General features: G+C 42.3%; 1 protein-coding gene across 1 annotated transcript in view; it reads left to right on the top strand.

The window, feature by feature from the left end:
- Positions 1–22,456, top strand: part of LOC134360067 (ubiquitin-conjugating enzyme E2 L3) — a 103,089-nt gene that overhangs the window by 7,382 nt on the left and 73,251 nt on the right. The gene's annotated exons all lie outside the window — the stretch shown is intronic.

The following is a 22,456-nucleotide window of genomic DNA, read 5'->3' as shown; positions in this document are numbered from 1 at the left end:
AGTACTACTTTGAATCTTTGAAGTATATGGTCTAAATAACTAGTGCAAAAAAAAATGTAGTGAGGTAGTGTTGTAGGTACAATGTCCGTTCAGAAATTGGATGGCAGAGGGGAAGAAGTTGATCCTGAATCATTGAGTGTGCGTGTCTTCAGGCTCCTGTACTTCCTTCCTAGTGGTGGCAATGGAAATAGGGTAATAGGCGGTCCTTAATGATGGATTCCGCCTTTCTGGGGTGTAAACGTTACTCTGCTGGATCAAATAACGACAGCACAAATAGATCATTACTTATCTTTTCACCCATTTATTTCTTTGAGCTCAGCCGGCGAGTGAACTTGGACCCGACATCAGGGAGAGAACCGTTCTCATCTCCTCAGCGGTTCAACAAATTCACTGCCTGATGTCAGAATTGTCAGAAGTTATAAGACCACCGATACAATGAACTTGATAAGCATTCCAGCCAAGTCAATAGACTATTGATACAAAGAACAATCACTTTGATAACCATTCCGGCCAAGTCAATGGACTATTGATGCAAAAGAACAACCAGTTTGATAGACACTCCAGCCACCTTAATTAAAGAAAGGAATGTCCTACCTGGTTTGTTGGAGCCACAACTTAATTATAAAGATAAGAACATACATCAAATTTATGCTTTAATTAAGAAAGGAATGTTCTAATTTCCATCAGGTACTGCCTTTTGTCAAAATCAAAAGGTGTGAAAAGCTCTAGAGACATCTTATGTGGATCTGGGTGAAATTTAACCCTTATCTTGCTCCAAAGAAAGCAGCTGTGAGATATTATTCAAACACACTGCAGTCACAGTACTTAATCCATTGTTTACAGGAATCTGAGAATCCCCCATTCCCTTAAACTTTATCAGAGGTATCACTCTTGAGGGTGTCCTGGATGCTGGTGAGGCTAGTGCCCATGATGGAGCTGACTGAGCAGGGTTTGCTCCAATCAACTATTTCATTGGTTCCCACACGGACCACAGACTATTATTACTGGAACTTTCCTGCCTGGCCCAAGTACTACTCCATTCCTGAAGAGATACCTTTAGCCTAGCAGTGGGGAGATGGTCTAGCCTACAGTAACTGTAGAAAGCATCACTTGCTTCACACCATCAATGCTGTCCCCTTTGTACTACTACACAAACAGCAGGAATTCTGCAGATGCTGGAAATTCAAGCAACACACATCAAAGTTGCTGGTGAACGCAGCAGGCCAGGCAGCATCTCTAGGAAGAGGTACAGTCGACATTTCAGGCCGGGACCCTTCGTCAGTTAGTCCTGCCAAAGGGTCTCGGCCTGAAACATCGACTGTACCTCTTCCTAGAGATGCTGCCTGGCCTGCTGAGTTCACCAGCAACTTTGATGTGTGTCCTTTTGTACTACTACTTTCTTTTCTTACTTTAATGATCCCTTGCACAATTATTGTGCCATCAGTATGCTCATACATGCCACATTTGTGATTATCATTCACATAAGCTGTAAAAGCACCTGTACTTGTTGGATGCAACCTACTCCATACCTACCGTCCCTTATCACCTTCTACAGACTAATCTTACAGTACCAGGTGACTGCTTGCCAACTCCACTCCCTGCTCACCAACTTTCAACCGAATTGCCTTAAATGGCAAATCCTTATTGCAGATAAAGTCATCATGGATCCCAATGCTTTTATCAACTCCGACATTCTATAGCAATGGATGAACCAAGAGATTCATAGTCTGCTGAGGGCTAGATCGGTGGCATTCAAGACTGTCCAGGTACAACCTACGGGAGGCTATTTTAATAGCAAAACATCAGTTCCTATTGGATTCAGATGCACATCAGAATCAGGTTTATTATCACCGGCGTGTGACGTGAAATGTGTTAACTTAGCAGCAGCAGTTTACTGCAATACATAATCTAGCAGAGAAAAAATAATAAATAAAAGAAGAACAGCAATAACAAGTAAATCAATTACAGCATACGTATATTGAATAGATTTTAAAAACATGCAAAAACTGAAGCACTGTATATATTTTTTTAAAAGTGAGGTAGGAATCGTCCATTCAATGTCCATTTAGGAATTGGATGGCAGAGAGGAAGAAGCTGTTCCTGAATCACTGAATGTGTGCCTTCAGGCTTCTGTATCTCCAACCTGATGGCAACAGTGAGAAAAGGGCATGCCCTGCATGCTGGAGGTCCTTAATAATGGACACTGCCTTTTTCAGACATCGCTCCCTGAAGATGTCATGGGTACTTTGTAAGCTAGTACCCAAGATGGAGCTGACTAGGTTTACAACCTTCTGCAGCTTCTTTCGGTCCTGTGCAGTAGCCCCCTCATATCAGAGAGTGATGCAACCTGTCAGAATGCTTTCCACGATACAACTATAGAAGTTTTCGAGTGTATTTGACGTGGTCTGACATGGTTGTTTGTAGACCATTGCTTCCTACAAGGTGAAACCTAACATGAATGGCTGTGATACTTCATGCCCAGTTCAGCTCAATGTCTTTCATGCACGCTTTGACAGAGAGACTAAAACTATACCTGTGCAAATCCCTGTGGCATCTGGTGACCCTGTAATCTCTGTCCTGGAGGCTGATGCCAGAACATTTTTCAAGAGTGTGAGCTTTCACAGCCGCCAGGTCCTGATAGTGTACGTGGTGGGGCACTGAAAGCCAATGCCAACCAACTGTCAGGAGTGTTCGAGGACATCTTCGATCTCACTGCTGCAGTTGAAGTTTCCCACTTGCGTCAAAAGGGCAACATCGTACCAGTGGCCAAGAAGAGCAGAATGAGCTGTCTTAATAACTATCATCTAGTGTCACTCACATCTACGGTGAAGAAGTTCTTTGAGAGGTTGGTCATGGCTACAATTAACTCTTGCCTAAGCAAGGACGTGGACCTGCTGCAATTGTCTATTGCCACAATACTTCTACAGTGGATGCAGTCTTACCAGTTCTCCACTCAGCTTTGGGTCACCTGGACACTAGCAATACCTAACATCGTACCCTCCCTACTAATCAACAAGCTCCAAACCTGGGCCTCTACCCCCATCTGCAACTGGACCCTTGACTTCCTCACCGGGAGACAGTCATGACAGCCAACACCAACGCACCTCAAGGATGTATGTTTAGCCCTCTACTGTTTGGGACAGTTGGTCCCAAACCCATTGGAGCAGTAGATAGATAGATAGACATACTTTATTGATCCCGAGGGAAATTGGGTTTCATTACAGTTGCACCAACCAAGAATAGAGTATAAATATAGCAATATAAAACCATAATTAATTAATTAATAATATGTAAATTATGCCAGATGGAAATAAGTCCAGGACCAGCCTATTGGCTCAGGGTGTCTGACCCTCCAAGGGAGGAGTTGTAAAGTTTGATGGCCACAGGCAGGAATGACTTCCTATGACGCTCAGTGCTGCATCTCAGTGGAATGAGTCTCTGGCTGAATGTACTCCTGTGCCCAACCAGTACATTATGTAGTGGATGAGAGACATTGTCCAAGATGGCATGCAACTTGGACAGCATCCTCTTTTTCAGACATCCTCTTTTGTGCTGTTGAAGTCATTTCTATGGCCATTGTGAATGCAATGTTTTGCTAACGCTGATTTCTTCAGGTAGACGAAACAGATACGCCTCCTGTGCTCTTTGATATGGGTCAGGTCAATGTATGCTGCACAGGGAATCCTGTAAATGCCAGCTGACCTGAGTCCCTTGTGGCCAAAGGGATCAGGGGGTATGGAGAGAAGGCAGGTACAGGGTTCTGAGTTGGATGATCAGCCATGATCATACTGAATGGCGGTGCAGGCTCGAAGGGCCGAGTGGCCTACTCCTGCACCTGTTTTCTATGTTTCTAGTCCCAGATTAACTTTGACCCACATAAGATGTGTTTTGAGCTTCCTTGTGGGTTTGTGGATGGTATTAATTCGGTATTTCTCGGCTGGAAGCCTGAGAAGAGTTTATTTTTCTTATATGCTGGGAAAGCACCATATCCTTTATCATATACCATTGATATTAAACCTGATTCTGATCCAGATTGTGGTTCAACACATCATCTACCTTGATAATGTCTAACTTAAATGTGTTTCAAATAGTTAACTTTATCTAATTCTGTCACAATTAGTCTTATCATTACAGCCCTCTGATCACTGGACATTGTTAAATAGAAGCCTACAGAGCCATGTCTGTTGATTGCACCTTTTGCAGACATGTTCGGCTGCTAGAAACTGAAAGCACACATTTCCACAAACTAAGCAGTAGCCATTGCAATTATGCAGCTTCATTTAATCTTGTACAACCTTCATGCAATGTCATCTGGCAATGGCTGGTGCTGCTGCCTGCATGCTAATATGCTAATGATGCCATAAATCATACTACTTTTAATTTAGAATTTAGTGAATGGGATAAGTGCCACTTTATAAGAATTGTTTGGCTATCACATGGAAATTCAAGTGGCCAAAGTGAAGTGATCATGAGGCAGTACTAATTGCCAGTGAGATTGTTATCAATAAAAGAAATAATTTTGGAATATACACTCAGTGACCACTTAATTAAGTGTGCCTGCTTATTAGGTACACCTGACTAAGACAACCGCTCTGCACCAAAATGGGCTATATGAGGTCATTTGGCCATTAGGCTGTGTAATGAGTCAACCTATAGCTAGGGAAGTGAAGAACCATTCCTGTGAGACTATTTGGGGTAACTTATTTTTTTATTCTTTCTTACTTCTTTTCTAATATTTGTACATATGTGCACTTGTAATGCTACTGTGACACTATAATTTCCTTTAGGTTTAATAAAGTATCTATCTGTCTATCTATTAGTATCAGAATCAGGTTTAATATTACTGGTGTCGTGAAATTTGTTAACTTTGCGACAGCAGTGCAATGCAATACATAATATAGAAAAAAAGTAAATCAATTACAGTAGGTATATATGTATACTAAATAGTTAAAATAGGTAGTGCAAAAAAACAGGAATTTTAAAAAAAAGTGAGGTGGTGTTCATCGGTTCAATGCCCATTCAGAAATTGGATGGCAGAGGGGAAGAAGCTATTCCTGAATTGCTGAGTGTGTGTTTTCAGGCTTCTGTACCTCCTGCTTGATGGTTGCAATGAGAAGAAGGCATGTCTTGGGGGATGGTGGTCCTTGATGATGGAAGGCGTTTTTCTGAGGCACCATTCCCTGAACATGTCTTGGATACTACAGAGGCTATGATGGAGCTGTCTAATTGTACAACTATCTACAGCTTGCTATGATCTTGTGCAGTCGGTGCCACCCTCCATACCAGACAGTGGTGCTGCCAGCCAGTCAGAATGCACTGTACAGCACATCTGTAGAAGCTTTCGAGTGCAAATATCTAATCAGTCAATCATGTGGCAACAGCTAGATGCCTAAAAGCAAGTCGAAAGGTCATGGTCAAGTGGTTCATGTGTTGCTTAGACAAAACATCAGAACAGGGAAGTGACGTGTTGGTGCCAGGCAGGGCGATTTTAAGTATTTCAGAAACTGCTGATCTCCAGGGATTTTCGTGTACAACAGTCTAGAGCTGGGGTTCCCAAACTCTTTTTATGTCAGGACCAATACCTTTAAGCAAGGGGTCCGTGGACCCCAGGTTGGGAACCTGGGAACTCTGGAGTTTACAGAGAGTGGTGTGAAACTCAAAAAAAATCCAGTAAGCAGCAGTTGTGTGGGTGAAAGCGCTTTGTTATGGGACATATCAAAGGAGAATGTCCCGACTGGAGCGAGGTGACAGTCTCTCAAATAACCACACCATACAATGGTGTATAGAAGGGCATCTCTGACCACGCATGTCAAACCTTGAAATGGATGGACTCCAGCAGCAGAAGACCACGAACATACAGAAATATACTCAGAGGTACCTTCTGTACCTAATAAAATGGCCACTGCGTATATAGGTCCAGTCTCTGCCCCTTCTCCTGGTGAGTAAACAAGGAGAGAAAACAATAGCTCACCATATCAGATTGGGGCTGAGAGGGATATGGATCAGCCATGATGAAGTGGCAGAGCAAACTCGATGGGCCAAATGGCCTAATTCTGCTCCTGTATCTTATGGTCTTACAGTTGGGTGTTACGGCCGCTTAGCAGTGAGTGTAGTGGTATTGGCATGCTAGCAATCCAATTAGCTTGGGTCCTGACAAACCCAGCCCTGAGACCCCAGGCAAGGTCACGTGATTCCAAACAACTGGTTTATTGATCATTGCAGAATGTGTCTCTGGTCCTTCCCGCTCCCTCCCTTCTCCTTTCACCTTTTCCCAACCATGATTCCCCTCTCCCTGCCCCCTTCCCACTCTCCACAATGCTGGGTCCATTGTTATTTGTCATCTATATCAATGATCTGGATGATAATGTGGTAAATTGGATCAGCAAATTTGCTGATGATACAAAGATTGGAGGTGTAGTGGACAGTGAGGAAGGTTTTCAGAGCCTGCAGAGGGACTTGGACCAGCTGGAAAAATGGGCTGAAAAATGGCAGATGGAGTTTAATGCAGACAAGTGTGAGGTATTGCACGTTGGAAGGACAAACCAAGGTAGAACACACAGGGTTAATGGTAAGGCACTGAGGAGTGCAGTAGAACAGAGGGATCTGGGAATACAGATAGAAAATTCCCTAAAAGTGGTGTCACAGGTAGACAGGGTCGTAAAGAGAGCTTTTGGTACATTGGCCTTTATTAACCAAAGTATTGAGTATAAGAGCTGGAATGTTATGATGAGGTTGTATAAGGCATTGGTGAGGCCGAATCTGGAGTATTGTGTTCAGTTTTGGTCACCAAATTACAGGAAGGATATAAATAAGGTTGAAAGAGTGCAGAGAAGGTTTACAAGGATGTTGCCGGGACTTGAGAAACTCAGTTACAGAGAAAGGTTGAATAGGTTGGGACTTTATTCCCTGGAGCGTAGAAGAATGAGGGGAGATTTGATAGAGGTATATAAAATTATGATGGGTATAGATAGAGTGAATGCAAGCAGGCTTTTTCCACTGAGGCAAGGGGAGAAAAAAACCAGAGGACATGGGTTAAGGGTGAGGGGAGGAAAGTTTAAAGGGAACATTGGGGGGGGCTTCTTCACACAGAGAGTGGTGGGAGTATGGAATGAGCTGCCAGACGAGGTGGTAAATGCGGGTTCTTTTTGAACATTTCAGAATAAATTGGACAGATACATGGATGGGAGGTGTATGGAGGGATATGGTCCGTGTGCAGGTCAGTGGGACGAGGCTGAAAATGGTTCGGCACAGCCAAGAAGGGCCAAAAGGCCTGTTTCTGTGCTGTAGTTTTTCTATGGTTTCTAATAGAAACCTGTATCAGAATCAGGTTTATCATTACTCACGTGTATGAAATTTGTTTTTTTCCCAGCAGCAGCACAGTGCAATACATAAAAATACTACAGTACTGTTGAAAAGTCTTGGGCACCCTAGCTATGTATATGTGTGGCCGTTATCAGTCCCGAAGAAGGGCAGCGGCCCAAAATGTTTATTCATTTCCATAGATGCTGTTTGACCTGCTGAGTTCCTCCAGCATTTTGTGTTTGTTGCTTTGGATTTCCAGCGTCTGCAGACTTTCTCATGTTTACCATATTGTATGGTTTGGTAGGTTAATTGGTTACATGTGTAATTGGGAGGTATGGGTTCACTGGGCTGGAAGGTCCTGTCACCCTGCTGTATCTCTGGATAAATGCTAGGCTGGTGTTTAAATCCCAACATCCTGACCATAACCCACAACTACTTTATCATTTCTTTGTGATTTGATTATTCCAGTGTTTCTTTTGCTCCTGTCATACTGCCCACTTCCAGCAGTATGTCCTGGGTGGGCTGCTGCATTCAGATGTGGAAGGACGCTGTTTTTGTAAAAACATCTCTCCTTGAGTCAGTTCATTTGTTAGAATGGAACATCTGTATAAAAAAAATAAGAGTGGTTGCAGATGCAAACCTTACTGGCTGAGCAAAAAAATATAAAACATTAACGTCGACTGTACCTGTTCCTAGAGATGCTGCCTGTCCTGCTGCATTCACCAGCAACTTTTGTGTGTGTTGCTAAACATTAACTAAAAGCTCTTTTGTTTATTCTGGCTTTTTTGTTTCAACTACTAGTCAATGCTTCTGCTGCAGCTTGTGGGAGGGGGCGGCTTTGGGGCTCTGATGTTGATACCATTCACTCTTCGTGGTTTCTTGTTTTGTGGATGTCTGTGAAGAGTAAGAATTTCAAATAGTATATACATTCTCTGATATTAAATTGAGTCATTTGAACCATTTGGATAACAAAATGTAGAAATAATGGCCTCATAACTGTCAATGATTATTAGTTGGAAAATGAGCACTCAGGATGTTATCTGTTGCCATTACCCTTGTTGTTTTGCAGTGTAAGTTGGATATGGGGGTTCTGTTCTTATTTTTCAAAATTTGATTATGTACCTTTCTTTATTGCATTCCAATATAGGATCCATTTATTTAAGAAATTTATTTGTCCCTTTAATGGTTCAAAGTTCTTGTAGTTTGCATGGAAGGGCTGCTAAGTAAACTAGTCACCCTGTACAAAGTCTTAACTTTCTGAAGGATAAAATGTGGGAGGAAATTGCACAGTAGTGTGAATAAGCAAGTCAAGTTTATTGTCATTCAGCTATAGCTCAATTGCAATGTACACTGTCAAACGAGCTGTAAAGTGCAGTAGTACACATAACACACAATAACTTAGAAAAGTAAGAATTAAATCTACAAATGAATTACTCATAGAAAAGCAAAGTAAAGTGAATAAATTAAATATTATAGAGTACAGTACATATTATCCAGTGACACTTTGAATGTGATGCAGCAGGGAGTTCAGAAGCTTAATGGCCTGAGGGAAGAAATTGTTTCCCATCCTGACCATTCTTGTCTTTATGCATTGGAGTTTCCTGCCTGATGGTAGAAAGTCAGGATGCTGGATAGATGGGTGTTATCCATGATAAAACTAATGGCCCTGCGTACTGATAAATGTCCCTGATGGATGACAGGGAGACCCCCTATGATCCTCCTGTAAGGACTTCCAGTCTGACACTCTGCTGCTTCCATACCAGATGGAGATGCAGTTTGTCAGGACGCTCTCAGTGGTGCTCTTGTAATGTACAGTTAAGATGCGGGGCGGGGGGGGGAGCCTTGCTTGCCTTAATCTCCTCAGAAAGTCAAGACTCTGCTGTGCCCCCTTATTGAGGGACCAGGTGAGCTTGACCTCCCAGCAAATTGATTCATTTAGCTCTATAGAGGAGTCATGTGGAAAAAGTATTCAGCCCCATAATTGTTTTTACTTTTTACTATGTTATTTTTCTAAAGTTAAATATCTTGAATTGAATTGACTTTATCTATTATACTGCTAAAACTCTCATGCTCTGTTTGTCTCTTTGTGACCTCCAATTAGCGCAAATGGTGCATTACGACGGCATTTTTTTTGACTAAATCGAATTAAAATGCGCTAATTTACAGAATGCAGACAAAGTTCAGGGTTATATATTCATATAAGATTGCTCATTCACCAAAATCAACAGGTTCGCTTTCACCCGAGAGCCGATTCGCCATCATGGAAATGGGGATGCGACAGCCCAACGCGTGTGCACGGCCAGCCTCAGCAGCCGCACCTACTGGAGCTAAAGGGAAGGGCAGCTCTATTTTGAGGGGTCACATTCAGCTAATCACCATCAGCATGTGCAGGATCGGGACAGATCTAACTGCCACCCATCAATAAGAGATAATTAAATCTTATTGTAATGACATATTTCAAGACACCCATAAAGCCCTTTTCTGCAGTCAAAGGACAGCGGTGACTATATCTCGTCCATTTAGCAGAGCTCCAACCACATCATCAAGAATAACCAGCATCCTTTGGTGATACTGCTTCGTATCTTCTATCCAGCATTAGGGTTAAAAAAAAATGATCAGCCTAATTATGCTGTGTGGAAAGGGAAGGGGGACATTATGGTCAAGAGATGACACCAAACGTTATCAAGAAGTGGCAAGGAGAGGGAGAGAACAAGAATCGGATGAGGCCAGGGCCACATGACTCCAGGATCAAACAGTCAGGACAAAAAAGATGACAGAAGAAGAGGAGAAGCATGCACATCTCCAGGATCAGAGACAAACAACAAACAGCAGAAGACATGAAGAGACGGGGGATGAAAGGACTGCACGTTTCCAGAATAACAACGAGAAGCACAAGGGTTGCAGATAAACCAGAAATAATGCCATCAAAAGTGTCCTTCGTTAAATGAGGAACAGCTATATTTGCTTTGTTACGCGTTGTTCTTCTTGAATAAACTGAGGTTTTCTACTTTAGTTTCCAAAGCAAAGCGATACCAATAACATTCAGGAAAATCTAATGTTCATTCTGGCCACCTCAGACTGCACTACCCTTCTCTCAAAGGGTGCCCCAACGGGTCACCCCATTGTCTAGTTTCCTACGTTCTTCACATACATGAGAAGTGAAAATCTTTACGTTATGTCTCCGTCTGAATGTGCAATGTGCAAATTTGTAATAGATATTATGTGCAGTAAGAAACACAACAGAACAGTCAATATAGCTCAGAAATACAATTGTGCCAGTGTGAATTAATTAGTCTGATGCCTGGTGGAAGAAGCTATCCCGTAGCCTGTTTGTTGGTCCTGGCTTTTATGCTGCAGTACTATTTTCCAGATGGTAGTAGCTGGAACAGTTTGTGGTTGGGGTGACTCGGGTCCCCAGTGATCCTTCTGGTCTTTTTACACACCTGTTGCTGTAAACATCCTGAATAGTGAGAAGTTCACCTCCACAGATGCGCTGGGCTGTCTGCACCACTCTCCGCCGAGCCCAGCGATTGAGGGAGGTACAGTTCCCATACCAGGCAGTGATACAGCCAGTCAGGATGCTCTCAATTATGCCCCTGTAGAAAATCCTTACGATTTGGAGACTCATTCCGAACTTCGTCAGCTGTCTGAAGTGAAAGAGGTGCTTTTGTGTTTTTCTTACCACACAGCCGGTATGTACAGACCAAGTGAGATCTTTGGTGGTGTGTATACTGAGGAATTTGAAGCTTTTCACCTTCTCAGCCCGAGATCCGTTGATGTCAATAGGGGGAGCCTGTCTCCATTCTGTCTGTAGTCCACAACCAGCTCCTTTGTTTTTGCGACATTGAGGGAGAGGTTGTTCTCTTTACACCACTTTGTCAGGGTGATGACTACTTCTCTGTAGGCTGCCACATGATTTGAGATAAGGCCAATCAATGTAGTATTATCTGCAGATTTAATTAGCAGATTTGAGCTGTGGGCGACATAGTCATTGGTGTACAGAAGTGAGATATTTTGAGCTAATCGACAAAACCACATGTTAAATCAAAAGAAAAATTCCAAAACCTGTCAATAATTTACTAAAAAAACAATTGTGAGGCTGAAAAATATTCATTCCTTTTGTAACTGCTATGCTAACTTTCCTCATCTGCAACATACAGTACTACCATACCAACTCATCCAATTTGTTGATGTAAAAAAATTAGAGGATCACCTGTTTTCAGCGAATTCATAAGAATAAATACCTCTCTCTGCAGGGTCCAACAGTGTGGTAGATTTTCAATGGACCGAACCACAATGAAGACAAAAGAGCATTCAGGACAAGTCAGGGAAATGGTAATAGAGAAGTATTCACCTGGGGAAGGGTACAAGACCATCTCAAAGGAGCTCAGTGCAGTCCATTGTGAAGTGAAAAAATCATGAAACCAACAGCACACTGCCTACGTCAGACTGCTGCTTTAAACTTAGTTGCTGCAGAAGTCACTGACCACTTGAAATCAAGTTCACAGCTCCACAATTTCTAAGACCTTATACAAAAAGGATATTTTTATGGAAGAGTAGCAAGGAAGAAGCAATGGCTAAAAACAAAATCTATCATTGCCGGTAAATACTTTGCAAAGCACAACTTGCTGCAAATGTGTGGAATAAGATCTTGTGGTTGTGTGAGACTAAACTGGAACATTTTGGCCTCAACAACAAGTAGTATGTGTTGCATAAATCCAGTACTGCACATTAACAAGCTCTTCCTATAGATGCTGCTTGGCCTGCTGCGTTCACCAGCAACTTTGATGTGTGTTGCTTGAATTTCCAGCATCTGCAGAATTCCTGTTGTTCATGCTATGGGGATGCTTTTCAGTAGTATGGTCTGGAAATCTGGTCAGGATTGATGGGAAGATGAATGCAGAGATCCCAGATAAAAACTTGTTAGCCTCTGCCAGAAAACTTAAACTGGGGAGGAATTTCGTCTTTTAGCAGGACAATGACCCAAACAACACTGCCAGAGTAACCACGGAGTGGCTTCAACTGATGAAAATTGATGCCCTTGAGTGGCTCAGTCAGAGTCCCGAGTTTAACCTGGTCAAACATCACTGGCAGGAGCTCAAGATTTCTGTCTGCTGCCACTCCCCAGATAACCTGGCACAGTTTGAGCAATTTTGCAAGGAGGAATGGGCAAATTTTGCTCCATCACATTGTGCAAAGCTAATAGAGACTCATCCAAAAAAGCCTACTGTCTGTAATAGATTTGCAAGGTGGTTCAACTCAGTGAAGCACTGAGCAAAGGGGGGTGAACTGCTGACATTTCAGTTTTTGAATTTTTAATTTTTTATGCTTTACAAATTTTCCTGTTTTTGGGTTCTGCTGTGAAAAAAGGAGCATGTGATTCATAAATGAAACTTCTCAGTTAAATTGATCAAAATTCCTGGTTGTAATACTCATTTATGTGAACAAAGGATTAGAGACTGAAGACTTTTACATGGCACTGTATGTTCAGAGGGGGATGGTTCATCTGCACCTTCCTAAAGTCCACAATCATTTCATTGGTCTTCTCCACACTCAGACTTAGGATGTTGTTCTCACACCTATAGTGGCACCTGATTTGAGCCATGTTGCTTGGCAAGTCACTGGTGTTCCATCAGAAACATTGAACAGAGAACTCTAGAAGGTCACAAATGCCTCGGTGGATAAAGGTACCACTGTGTCATGCGGACCAGTAAGACAGATCCCTGACTCATAGGAAAGTGAAATCCTTCCAAATACTAAACCAGATAAAGCATGAAGTGGACTGCTCTCATGTAGGTTGTTATCCACCTTTCCAAGAATGGTGAATAATCAACTATCAAAGTTTAAAGCTTTTTTTCCAAAAATACATTACAAACTGAAGAAACATTTGATATTGCATATCAAAGTTAATTTTATTATCAAAATACATACATGTCACCATATACAACCCTGAGATTCATTTTCTTGTGGGCATACTCAATAAATCTATAGAATAATAACCATAACAATGAAACTGAATCAACTAGGGTGTTTAACCAGAGTGTGGAAGATAACAAACTGTACAAATAAAAAAATTATGTATAAGCAGTAAATATCTAGAGCATGAGATTTTCTGAACATTGGATTTTCTGCTTAAAGACATTGGTGTTCCCATACCAGGCCATAATGCAGCCTGTCAATACACTTTCCTCCATGCATGTATAAAAGTTTGCCTTGGTTTTTGATGACATGCCAAACCTCCGCAGACTCCTGTGCAAATAGAGGCGCTGTCGTGCTTTCTTTGCAATTATATTTGTATGATGGGTCCAGGACAGGCCAGTGCAGCTAAAGGAGAATGTGAAGTGCCGTTTTCTTGATTGCCCATTATTCTCTTTGGCGTTTAGGGCAGTGATGAAGATCCTCCATCTCTGTTCATGCCTTCACATACAGATAAAACAGGATCCTTAATTGCTGTTTGGTAACAATGTTCTTTTGTCAGTCAGAGTTGTTAGCCCTGAACTGAACCCCTGAACCTGGAGGACCAGTGGACCACTCTTAGTCTGGCCTCTACTCTTTGACCTGTTTGGCATGGGTGACCCTACCAAGAGTCAAAGTACAAGACCCTGACTCCAGCCAGTATAGCTCTCCAGGTCATTGAAATATGCAAGCCTCCAATCCCTGCGACAAGATTGTGGTCCTCTTGTAGGTACTTTCTTGAGTATAACCAGAAATTCAGGACTATAGAGAAAATTGAGGTGCAGACCACCTGGTGTACCCTTCAATAATATTGTCCCACTACTTCACATTACCCCAACCGATGACCTTCCATTCAGCCCATTAACCTCTCTAACCATGCCTTTAAAATATTCCACTTTCATAGCCTTTTGCAGAAGAGGCTTCCAAATCTCTTACCCAATGGAAAAAAGTTGCCTCATCTATCTTGAATGTATGTGACCCACTTTTCAAGAAGTGACCCATAGTTCTAGATTCTTCAAAAAAAAGAACCATCCTCTGTACACTCAACCTTCTCAAGTTCCCTCATCATTGATATGTCATTCAAGCTACCCCTCACTCTATAAAAACCAACAAATGTAAGTGTAGTCTATCTTTCCAGTAAAATGATGGCGCATTTCTTCATAGTGTCCTCTGCAAGACTAATAAGTGGTACAGCTATGTGTCTTAAACATTTTTCTTGTGATCGCAAGACCCTGATTGATACTGATAATAAAAAATTCCATGTCCAGTTTATTAGTGAGACCTGTGATGGGGGAGCTTCATGGTTCGGTTGTTGCACGGGCCAGGCCCTCTTGCTGCGGTATTGCCTGTTACAGCCACCCAGGGGAGGCAGTGTAGGAGAGAACAGAGGCGTGGCAGGTGCGCTGGAATCTCTGCTGAGTTGGGGGCTGCCCACTGCGGACTGGTTCTCCTGTTGGTGCTGCTCTCTGTTCAGTCTGTGGAAAACAAGCTCGATTGTGTTCATCTGAGGCTGACCCAAAGCAAGATGAGCTGCTACGTACTTGTTCTTGCAGAAACATGGCTCCAAGGCAACATCCCATATACCACCAGTCTTCGGGCCATGCCACTAGGGAACTTATGTAATTTTTTCTATGAGTGTATCTGTTATTGTAGCTATATGTACCATGTGTTTTACACCTTGGCCCTGGAGGAATGTTGTTTTGTTTAGCTGTATACATGTTCAAAGTACATTTATTATCAAAACGTTTATATATTATGCAACCTTGATATTTGTCTCCTAACAAGCAGCCGTGAAACAAAGAAACCTGAAAGAACTCATTAAAAAGAAAGAGGACTGTCAGAAATCCAATGTGCAGAGAGAGGGAAAAAAAACGAATCATGCAATACATTCTGAAGAGAAGTCCACAGACAGAGTTTTTCCATAGACCCTTAGCTGAGCAGAGAGCTGAACTGGTCTGTCCCTCACCTTGGGTCCCAATACCCTGATCTTTTCAATCTGGCTCAGCACCTAAATTATCGGGTTCTCTCACTTCGATTCGCTCTGGGGCCTAGACCCTGCTGCCTGGATTCGGCCTGTACCCGACCTTTCAGATTTGACCCAGAGCTTAAGTCGATTGAACTTCGCTTCCTCTCTCTCAGCGACAGGCCCACTCCCTTGTCTTGTCTCGTCTCGCCTCGGTTCTGCCGTATCAAGTTGCCTCCAAGTCCAAAGGGAAGTTGCAGGCTATTGTTTGCGATGATCATTTACCAGAAACAGAGTGACTAACAAAGTATTTAGTTGTTTTCCTTGTTCATTGGCCATTGGCCAGAAGCCACTGAGATTCAGCAGCGCCATCTTAAACTGGAACGCGTATGGTTGACTGACAGATAGGTACGATGACAAAGCAAATTACAGTGTCACAGTAACATTACAAGTGCACAGATATAAATATTAGAAGAAAAGTAGAAAATAAAACAATAAGTTACCATAAACAGTCTAAAAGGAGGATTATAGAGCCTAATGGCCGAGGGCTTGAACTTGAACAAAGGATTTCTTTTAAGGAAAACCACATTCCATTATTATTCTAATAAACATATGTACTACAACTAGTGCATTTATAGTCTTCGGTAAATATGGAAATCAGCAATGTATATAGTATTCCAGATGACACATTACCAATGCATTATATAATGTGAGTATAGCACAGCTTTTGTATTTAATTCCCCTTGTAGTAAATTATCAGCTTATTTAATTGCTGACTATCTACATACTAGGCTTTTGTGACTCATTCTCTCCAGTTTAGAGATCTTCAATCTCTTCATTTAGATAACATATTTTATTATTTTTCCTGTACTCAATGCATTTTATCTTTTTTTTAAACCCACTTCCTTTTTAGGCTCTTGATGTCCTCTGGACAATTCACATCTCAGTCTAGCTGTGTCAGCAGCAAATCTAGCACCTCAACTTCAGTGTCTTCATCCAACTCAATCTGGCAACGAAATTCAATAAAGGAGCCCCATTAAGTCAGTGATAAGTTCTAGGTCTGCCACACAATTATGAAAAGAATTGATTCAGATTCCCGTTATTATGATTAATCATAACACCTGGCATGGAAAAGGTATATTTGATTTAAAGTTTATATTGATGTTTTGTTCCATCAAATCAAATCATATTCTAATGCTTGCCACCCTTCCCTTTTCAGTATTTTAAGCTTCCCCACTTTGAGCACTTTAATGACATCTGCTTCAATAATGGTCTAGAAAAAAAACTACTTTCTATGTTCAAATTATAATTTTCCTTGGAAGCAATGGAAGTAGTCTTGTTCCTTATCACTCGTCTTTCCATCTACAAGCTCCAAAATCTCTGCCTGGTGGTCATACATTGAATGGAATCATGGAATTTGTGGCTTGTGAGGAAAGTATTCAGCCTGTCAGGTCTGCATTCATTCCAACTGGATCTATCCATAGTAGATACATATCCCTGTCCTTTCCCCGTGTCCTTATCTTCTTTTCTAAATATTTAAGCTTTTCGATGGATACAAGCTCACTGCTGTAGCAGAGTTATTCCCAGAACGTATTCCATTATCACCAGCTTCTATGTAATTACAATGTTCTGTCTTGGCTATTAGGCTGTTGGGCTTGGGTCATAATTTTAATATTGAGCCTATAAGTGTTTACTATTTTTATAATTATATATATACACACATATAAAAACATCTGTTGTCATTCATCTGAAGTTATTACCTCAGAAAAGAGGATGTAACTCATTAATTAATTCTAATATCTTTTTACATGGTCACGCAGTATTGAGGGTGATTTGTTTCCGCACCAGTTCTGTGGATTCTAAGGTGACTTGAGACAGGTTTGGGACTGCAGGTTCTGCCACAGGTGACCAGTTAAGGTCTGACCAGTCAAAAGATTGTGTGGAGTTGGCGTACTCCATCTGCCTTTGGTGCTGAGATTCTCAATCCTCCTAACATAGAATTAAGGCTCTTCATTTATCTCAAAACCTCCTCCATTTTGAGCGAGTGAGAATGTCATCTGTTGTAAACACTCTTTATAACAGCAGAATTCATTAGAGAAGTGGAAGGGCTATTGAAAGAATGAAGATGAAAATTTTTACTGGAGTTGAGGTTTTTGAGTACAAAGTGCAAACTTGCTTGGACTTCCTTCTCTGTCAATTGAGTAACTTTGTTGAAAATAACAGTGACTTAAAGGTGGGCAATTAAAGGTAGTCTTGAACAGTCAAGAGGGTGGTGCTGGAGCAATGTTTGATCGAAGTGGGCTGTGGAATGAACTCCAAATCATGTTATGATGTGTTTCTAGATTTTCTGTTCTCTCCTTTTTGTTGTTGCTAGTTTGGGTGATTTTGAATCTAGGCAGGCAGCAGATAAGGAACATTGAGCTGTATTGAAATGCACCTTTTGATTTTGTGTTTATATTTTTTTTGTGCGTGTGGGGAGAGGGGTTGATTTTTCTTTGAACAGGTTCCATGTTTCTTTGTTCTATGGCTGTCTGGAGAAGACAAATCTCAGAGTTGTATGCTGCATACGTACTTTGATAATAAATGTACTTGACTTTGGCATTCAGGGTTTGGCTCTTTTCCAATGCCATCTGTGCTTCTCATTGTCCCTGCCCCCCTCATTGCTGGGTGCTGGGTTCTGGTGCTCCTCATCTTTACGATCACAATACAGGCCTGACCTTCAGAATGATACATTTTCTACTAAACGCTCTGTTGGGCCTTAAGCACTACTGAAACTGTGTGTACGCGTTCATGGAGAAAATCAATTAATAAAGTTATTGGCACCTATTTGGATCTAATGTGGCACTAATGGTGCAAGAGAATTTCAAGGCGAAGCAAAGTATTTTAAAGGTATAATAATTGGTTTTCATGTGTGGTTTGAAGTGAATTTACTATCAAAAGTACATATATGTCACCATATATAACCCTGAGATTCATTGTTTTGGGGGCATTCACAGTAAGTATGAAGAAACACAATACAATCAATGAAAAACGGTCCACAAATGGGCAAGCAACCAATTGTGTAAAAGTTCCAGTTTCTGCATTGATAGTTCAGTACGATGGCAGCTCATCAGAACCCTTCGCTATTCATAGTGGAGTCAAACAAGGATGCGTGTTGGCTCCAACATTATTCGGCATCTTCTTCTCTCTGCTATTGAAGCACACGTTTGGGACGTCGACAGAAGGCACCTACATGCACACCAGGTCTGATGGGCGGCTGTTCAACCCTGCGCGCCTGAGAGCAAGAACAAAGGTGCAAAAGATCTTAATACGTGACATGCTCTTTGCCGATGACACTGCTATAACCTTGCACACCAAACAGCAACTACAAACGCTCATGGACCGCTTTTCTAAAGCATGCAAGGACTTCGGGTTTACCATCAGCCTGAAGAAAACAAATATCCTTGCCCAGAAAGTAGTGGAGACACCAGTCATTGCCGTCGACAATTACGATGTAGAAGTGGTCAATGAGTTCACATACTTGGGGTTGACCATTAGCGACACTCTCTCCCTTGATGCTGAAATCAATAGGCATATCGGCAAAGCAGCATCGATCCTTGCTCGACACTCCTCGCAGGTCTGCGAGAATCGGAAACTCGCTACAAAGACCAAGACTGCTGTGTACAATGCATGCATTAGGGTACAGCACCCTCCTGTATGGTAGCGAGACTTGGACCATCTACTCCAAGCAGGAGAGGAAACTCAATAGTTTTCTCCTGCGCTGGACTTCCCACAATATTCACGCTTTTGAGACAATGCAGACTGCACTGGCTGGGCCACGTCCATCGTATGAAGGATGGTAGACTGCAGAAGGACATCCTCTATGGAGAACTAGCAACAGGCAAGAGGAACGTTGGTAGACCTCAGCTTTGCTTCAAGGACTCCTGCAAGCTGAAAGCCTTAAAAATCAACACAGAGTCCTGCGAGGATACAGCAGATGACTGCAACAAATGGTAAGGTACTCTTCAGCAACCCCTAGAGCAAAACCGTTCCAGGATCGGACTCAATAGCCACAGTCGACGCTGCTCGACAAACCAGTGACTACCAGAGGCGCAGTACCCATGGTCAAGCACGACCAGTGGAGGCCACACACACAGTCCACTGTATTGGTGATTGAGTGCAGTATAGGTTATGCAAATACAAGAAGAAAGAAAAAATAAATAAGCAATAAATATTGAGAACATGAGATGAAGAGTCCTTGAAAGTGAGTCCATAGGTTGTGGGGACAGTTCAGTGCTGGGGTAAGTGAAGTTATTCTCTTGTTCAAGAGCCTGATGGTAGTAACTGTTCCTGAGCCTGAGGCTCCTGTACCTCCTTCCTTGATGGCAGCAGTGACCCGAAAGAAGCCAATTAAAAAAAAAAGACCAACCCCTAATTCGAGCAGAAAGAGAAAAAAACACAAATATCACACAAACAATAGACACAAGCAACAACACCAGCGTTCCGAACCAAATTGAGTCTTTAGATCCAACTCTCCGGAGTAAGCCCAAACCCCAGTTCATCATGGTAGCGGGGCAAATTGTCGCAAGTCCGCAGACATAAAGCACAGTAGCAGTGGGCAGTCTCACCGCCTCAGCGTTGTAGAGAGAGGATTGAACATTGCGGGAGAGCAAACAAAATCAGCTGTATTCTCAACACTATGCTTTTCTAGTCTATCTGAGCTGGTGTTCAAATTTTCGGAACAGTGGCAAATCACTCCAGGCCTAGATTTCGCTGCTGAAAAGCCGCTTTTGACCTCTCCAAATCAGCTCGGCACTTAGAGTGATCTACCCTCACACTTGGGTTAGTTGGACAGGTATCGGAACTCCTGTTCTGACTTCTGTCCAAATCATTCACTCCAACCAGTAGGGCTTCAGCTCCAAGTGCGTTGATCTTGTAGTGCTCCAGCATGACACCTCTCTCGAGTTCTCTTCGTTGTTTGTGTGATAGTTTACCACAATTTACTTCAAAAAAGTGTTATTAGTAATGTTTTTAATTGAACTTCTTTGCTTTTGAACCATAAGTATGCTGTTGCATGCCTTCAACAGTGCCATTTTAAACTGGAAGTTCCAGTTTCTGCATTGATAAGCCACTGTATTGGTGATTGAGTGCAGTATAGGATGTGAAACCAGTCAAACCACTCTAGGTGTCATAAGATGATCTGAAACTGAATTAAGTACTTAATCACCATAGCTGGGATTCTGTTTATTGGGCCTTCCTTGTTGCTGGCTGCCACATTTCTGTGTGTTAACAACCATACCATTTTAAAACAAGTGATTAGGAGATTCATGCAATTATGTGGATGAACTCTGAAGGTAACATTGCAAGGTCAAATTTATTGATTTGCTTTGACCACTAAGCGCATGATGCATTCAGTTTTCTGCTGCAGAGGATTTCAATTATATCTTTTTAAATACTTTTTCTTAACAAATATTTAATACTTTGAACCATTTAGCTGCCTTTTTCAAGGGAGAGGAATTAACAAATTTTTGAGTTGAATTTTTCTCATTGTTCCTGGGCCTGTAAAGAACTATCATTTATCTTCTCTATTCTAGTCAGCCTGTCTTTATGCCTGCTCACCTGACCACCTACTTCACCAGTCGTCATTGATGCCAGTGGTAGATCAATGATGTCCTGACTATCCGTAGTATGTACTTCACCTTGACTCTTCGAGTTTATGCTAGTGATGGCCAGATAAATAGCTTAACCCCCTGAATAGAGTGTAAATGTACATGAGTGACATTTTTTACATTTTAATATTTAAATGTTTACTTTTTTAAGTTAGTTAAGCATGTCTATGCTACAAGTCCTTTGATAATGAATCATCAAAAGGTTTTCAGGCTGTTATGGGATAGACTCCCAGGGTACACTGCCTGAGGCGTATTCACCTTGAGAGGGAAGGTTCAGAGGGTCAGCTTGTTCCTCTCTGTACTTCACCCACCTCCCTGAGCAGCACGACCATTCCTACGGAGACTAAAGCAAATGAATCTTCTCCCCTGCCCCCCCCCCCAATCTTAACTGCATTTTATAGGAGCATTATTGAGAGAATCCTGACAGGTTTCATCTCCATCTGGTTTGGGAGCAGCCAAGCATTTGATAGGAAATCCCTACAAAGGACTGTGAGAACAGCTGAGAGGATCATAGGGGTCTCCCTACCATCCACTGGGGTCATTTATTAGGAGCATTAAGTAGGCAAGGCCCTTGGTGTTATCAGGGAACCCACCAATCCATCCAGCATCCTCTTTGACTTTCTACCATCAGGTAGGGGAATCCGATGCATGAAGACAAGAACGGTCATGGTGAGAAACAGTTTCTTCCCTTGGGCCATAAGGATTCTGAACTCCCTGCCGTATCATTTTCAAAGTGTCACTGATTAATCTGTCCTGCCCCTTACAATATTTAATTTATGAACTCTTCCCTTGCCTTGTGCCCTGAACTCCTGGTGGAGTCGTCGGGGTGCCGTCATGGCAAGCTTTGCACCATTCTGTTCCATCTGTCGCGGTTGTGTGCCAGAGCCTGGCTCACCGCAAATGTTTTCCCTGTCCATTCTTTAATGTTGTCCATCCATCTTTTTCTCTGTCTACCTCTCCTTCTTTTCCCTTCCACAGTTCCTTGTAGAACGGTCTTTGCAAGGCCACTGGATCTTGTTACGTGGCCATACCATCTCAGCTTTCTTTTCTTCACCGTTGTGAGAAGGTCTTCACGGTGGCCAATATGGTGCTGGATGGTCTTGCGGACCTGCTCGTGTGTGATGTGTCCAAGTATGAGTGTATCATATGTGTTTTACACTCTGGTTTAAGACCGTGAGACAAAGGAGCAGAAGTCGGCCATTCGGCCCATCGAGCCTGCTCCGCCATTTTATCATGAGCTGATCCATTCTCCCATTTAGTCCCACTCCCCCGCCTTCTCACCATAACCTTTGATGCCCTGGCTACTCAGATACCTATCGGCCTCTGCCTTAAATACACCCGATGACTTGGCCTCCACTGCTGCCCGTGGCAACAAATTCCATAGATTCACCACCCTCTGACTAAAAAAATTTCTTCGCATTTCTGTTCTGAATAGGCACCCTTCAATCCTTAAGTCATGCCCTCTCGTACTAGACTCCCCCGTCATGGGAAACAACTTTGCCACATCCACTCTGTCCATGCCTTTCAACATTCGAAATGTTTCTATGAGGTCTCCCCTCATTCTTCTAAACTCCAAGGAATACAGTCC

This window comes from Mobula hypostoma, chromosome 21 (genome assembly GCF_963921235.1).
Source record: "Mobula hypostoma chromosome 21, sMobHyp1.1, whole genome shotgun sequence".
NCBI classification, from domain to species: Eukaryota; Metazoa; Chordata; class Chondrichthyes; order Myliobatiformes; family Myliobatidae; genus Mobula; species Mobula hypostoma.
Note: the sequence above shows the minus strand (reverse complement) of the source record. Positions and strands in the feature narration are given on the sequence as shown.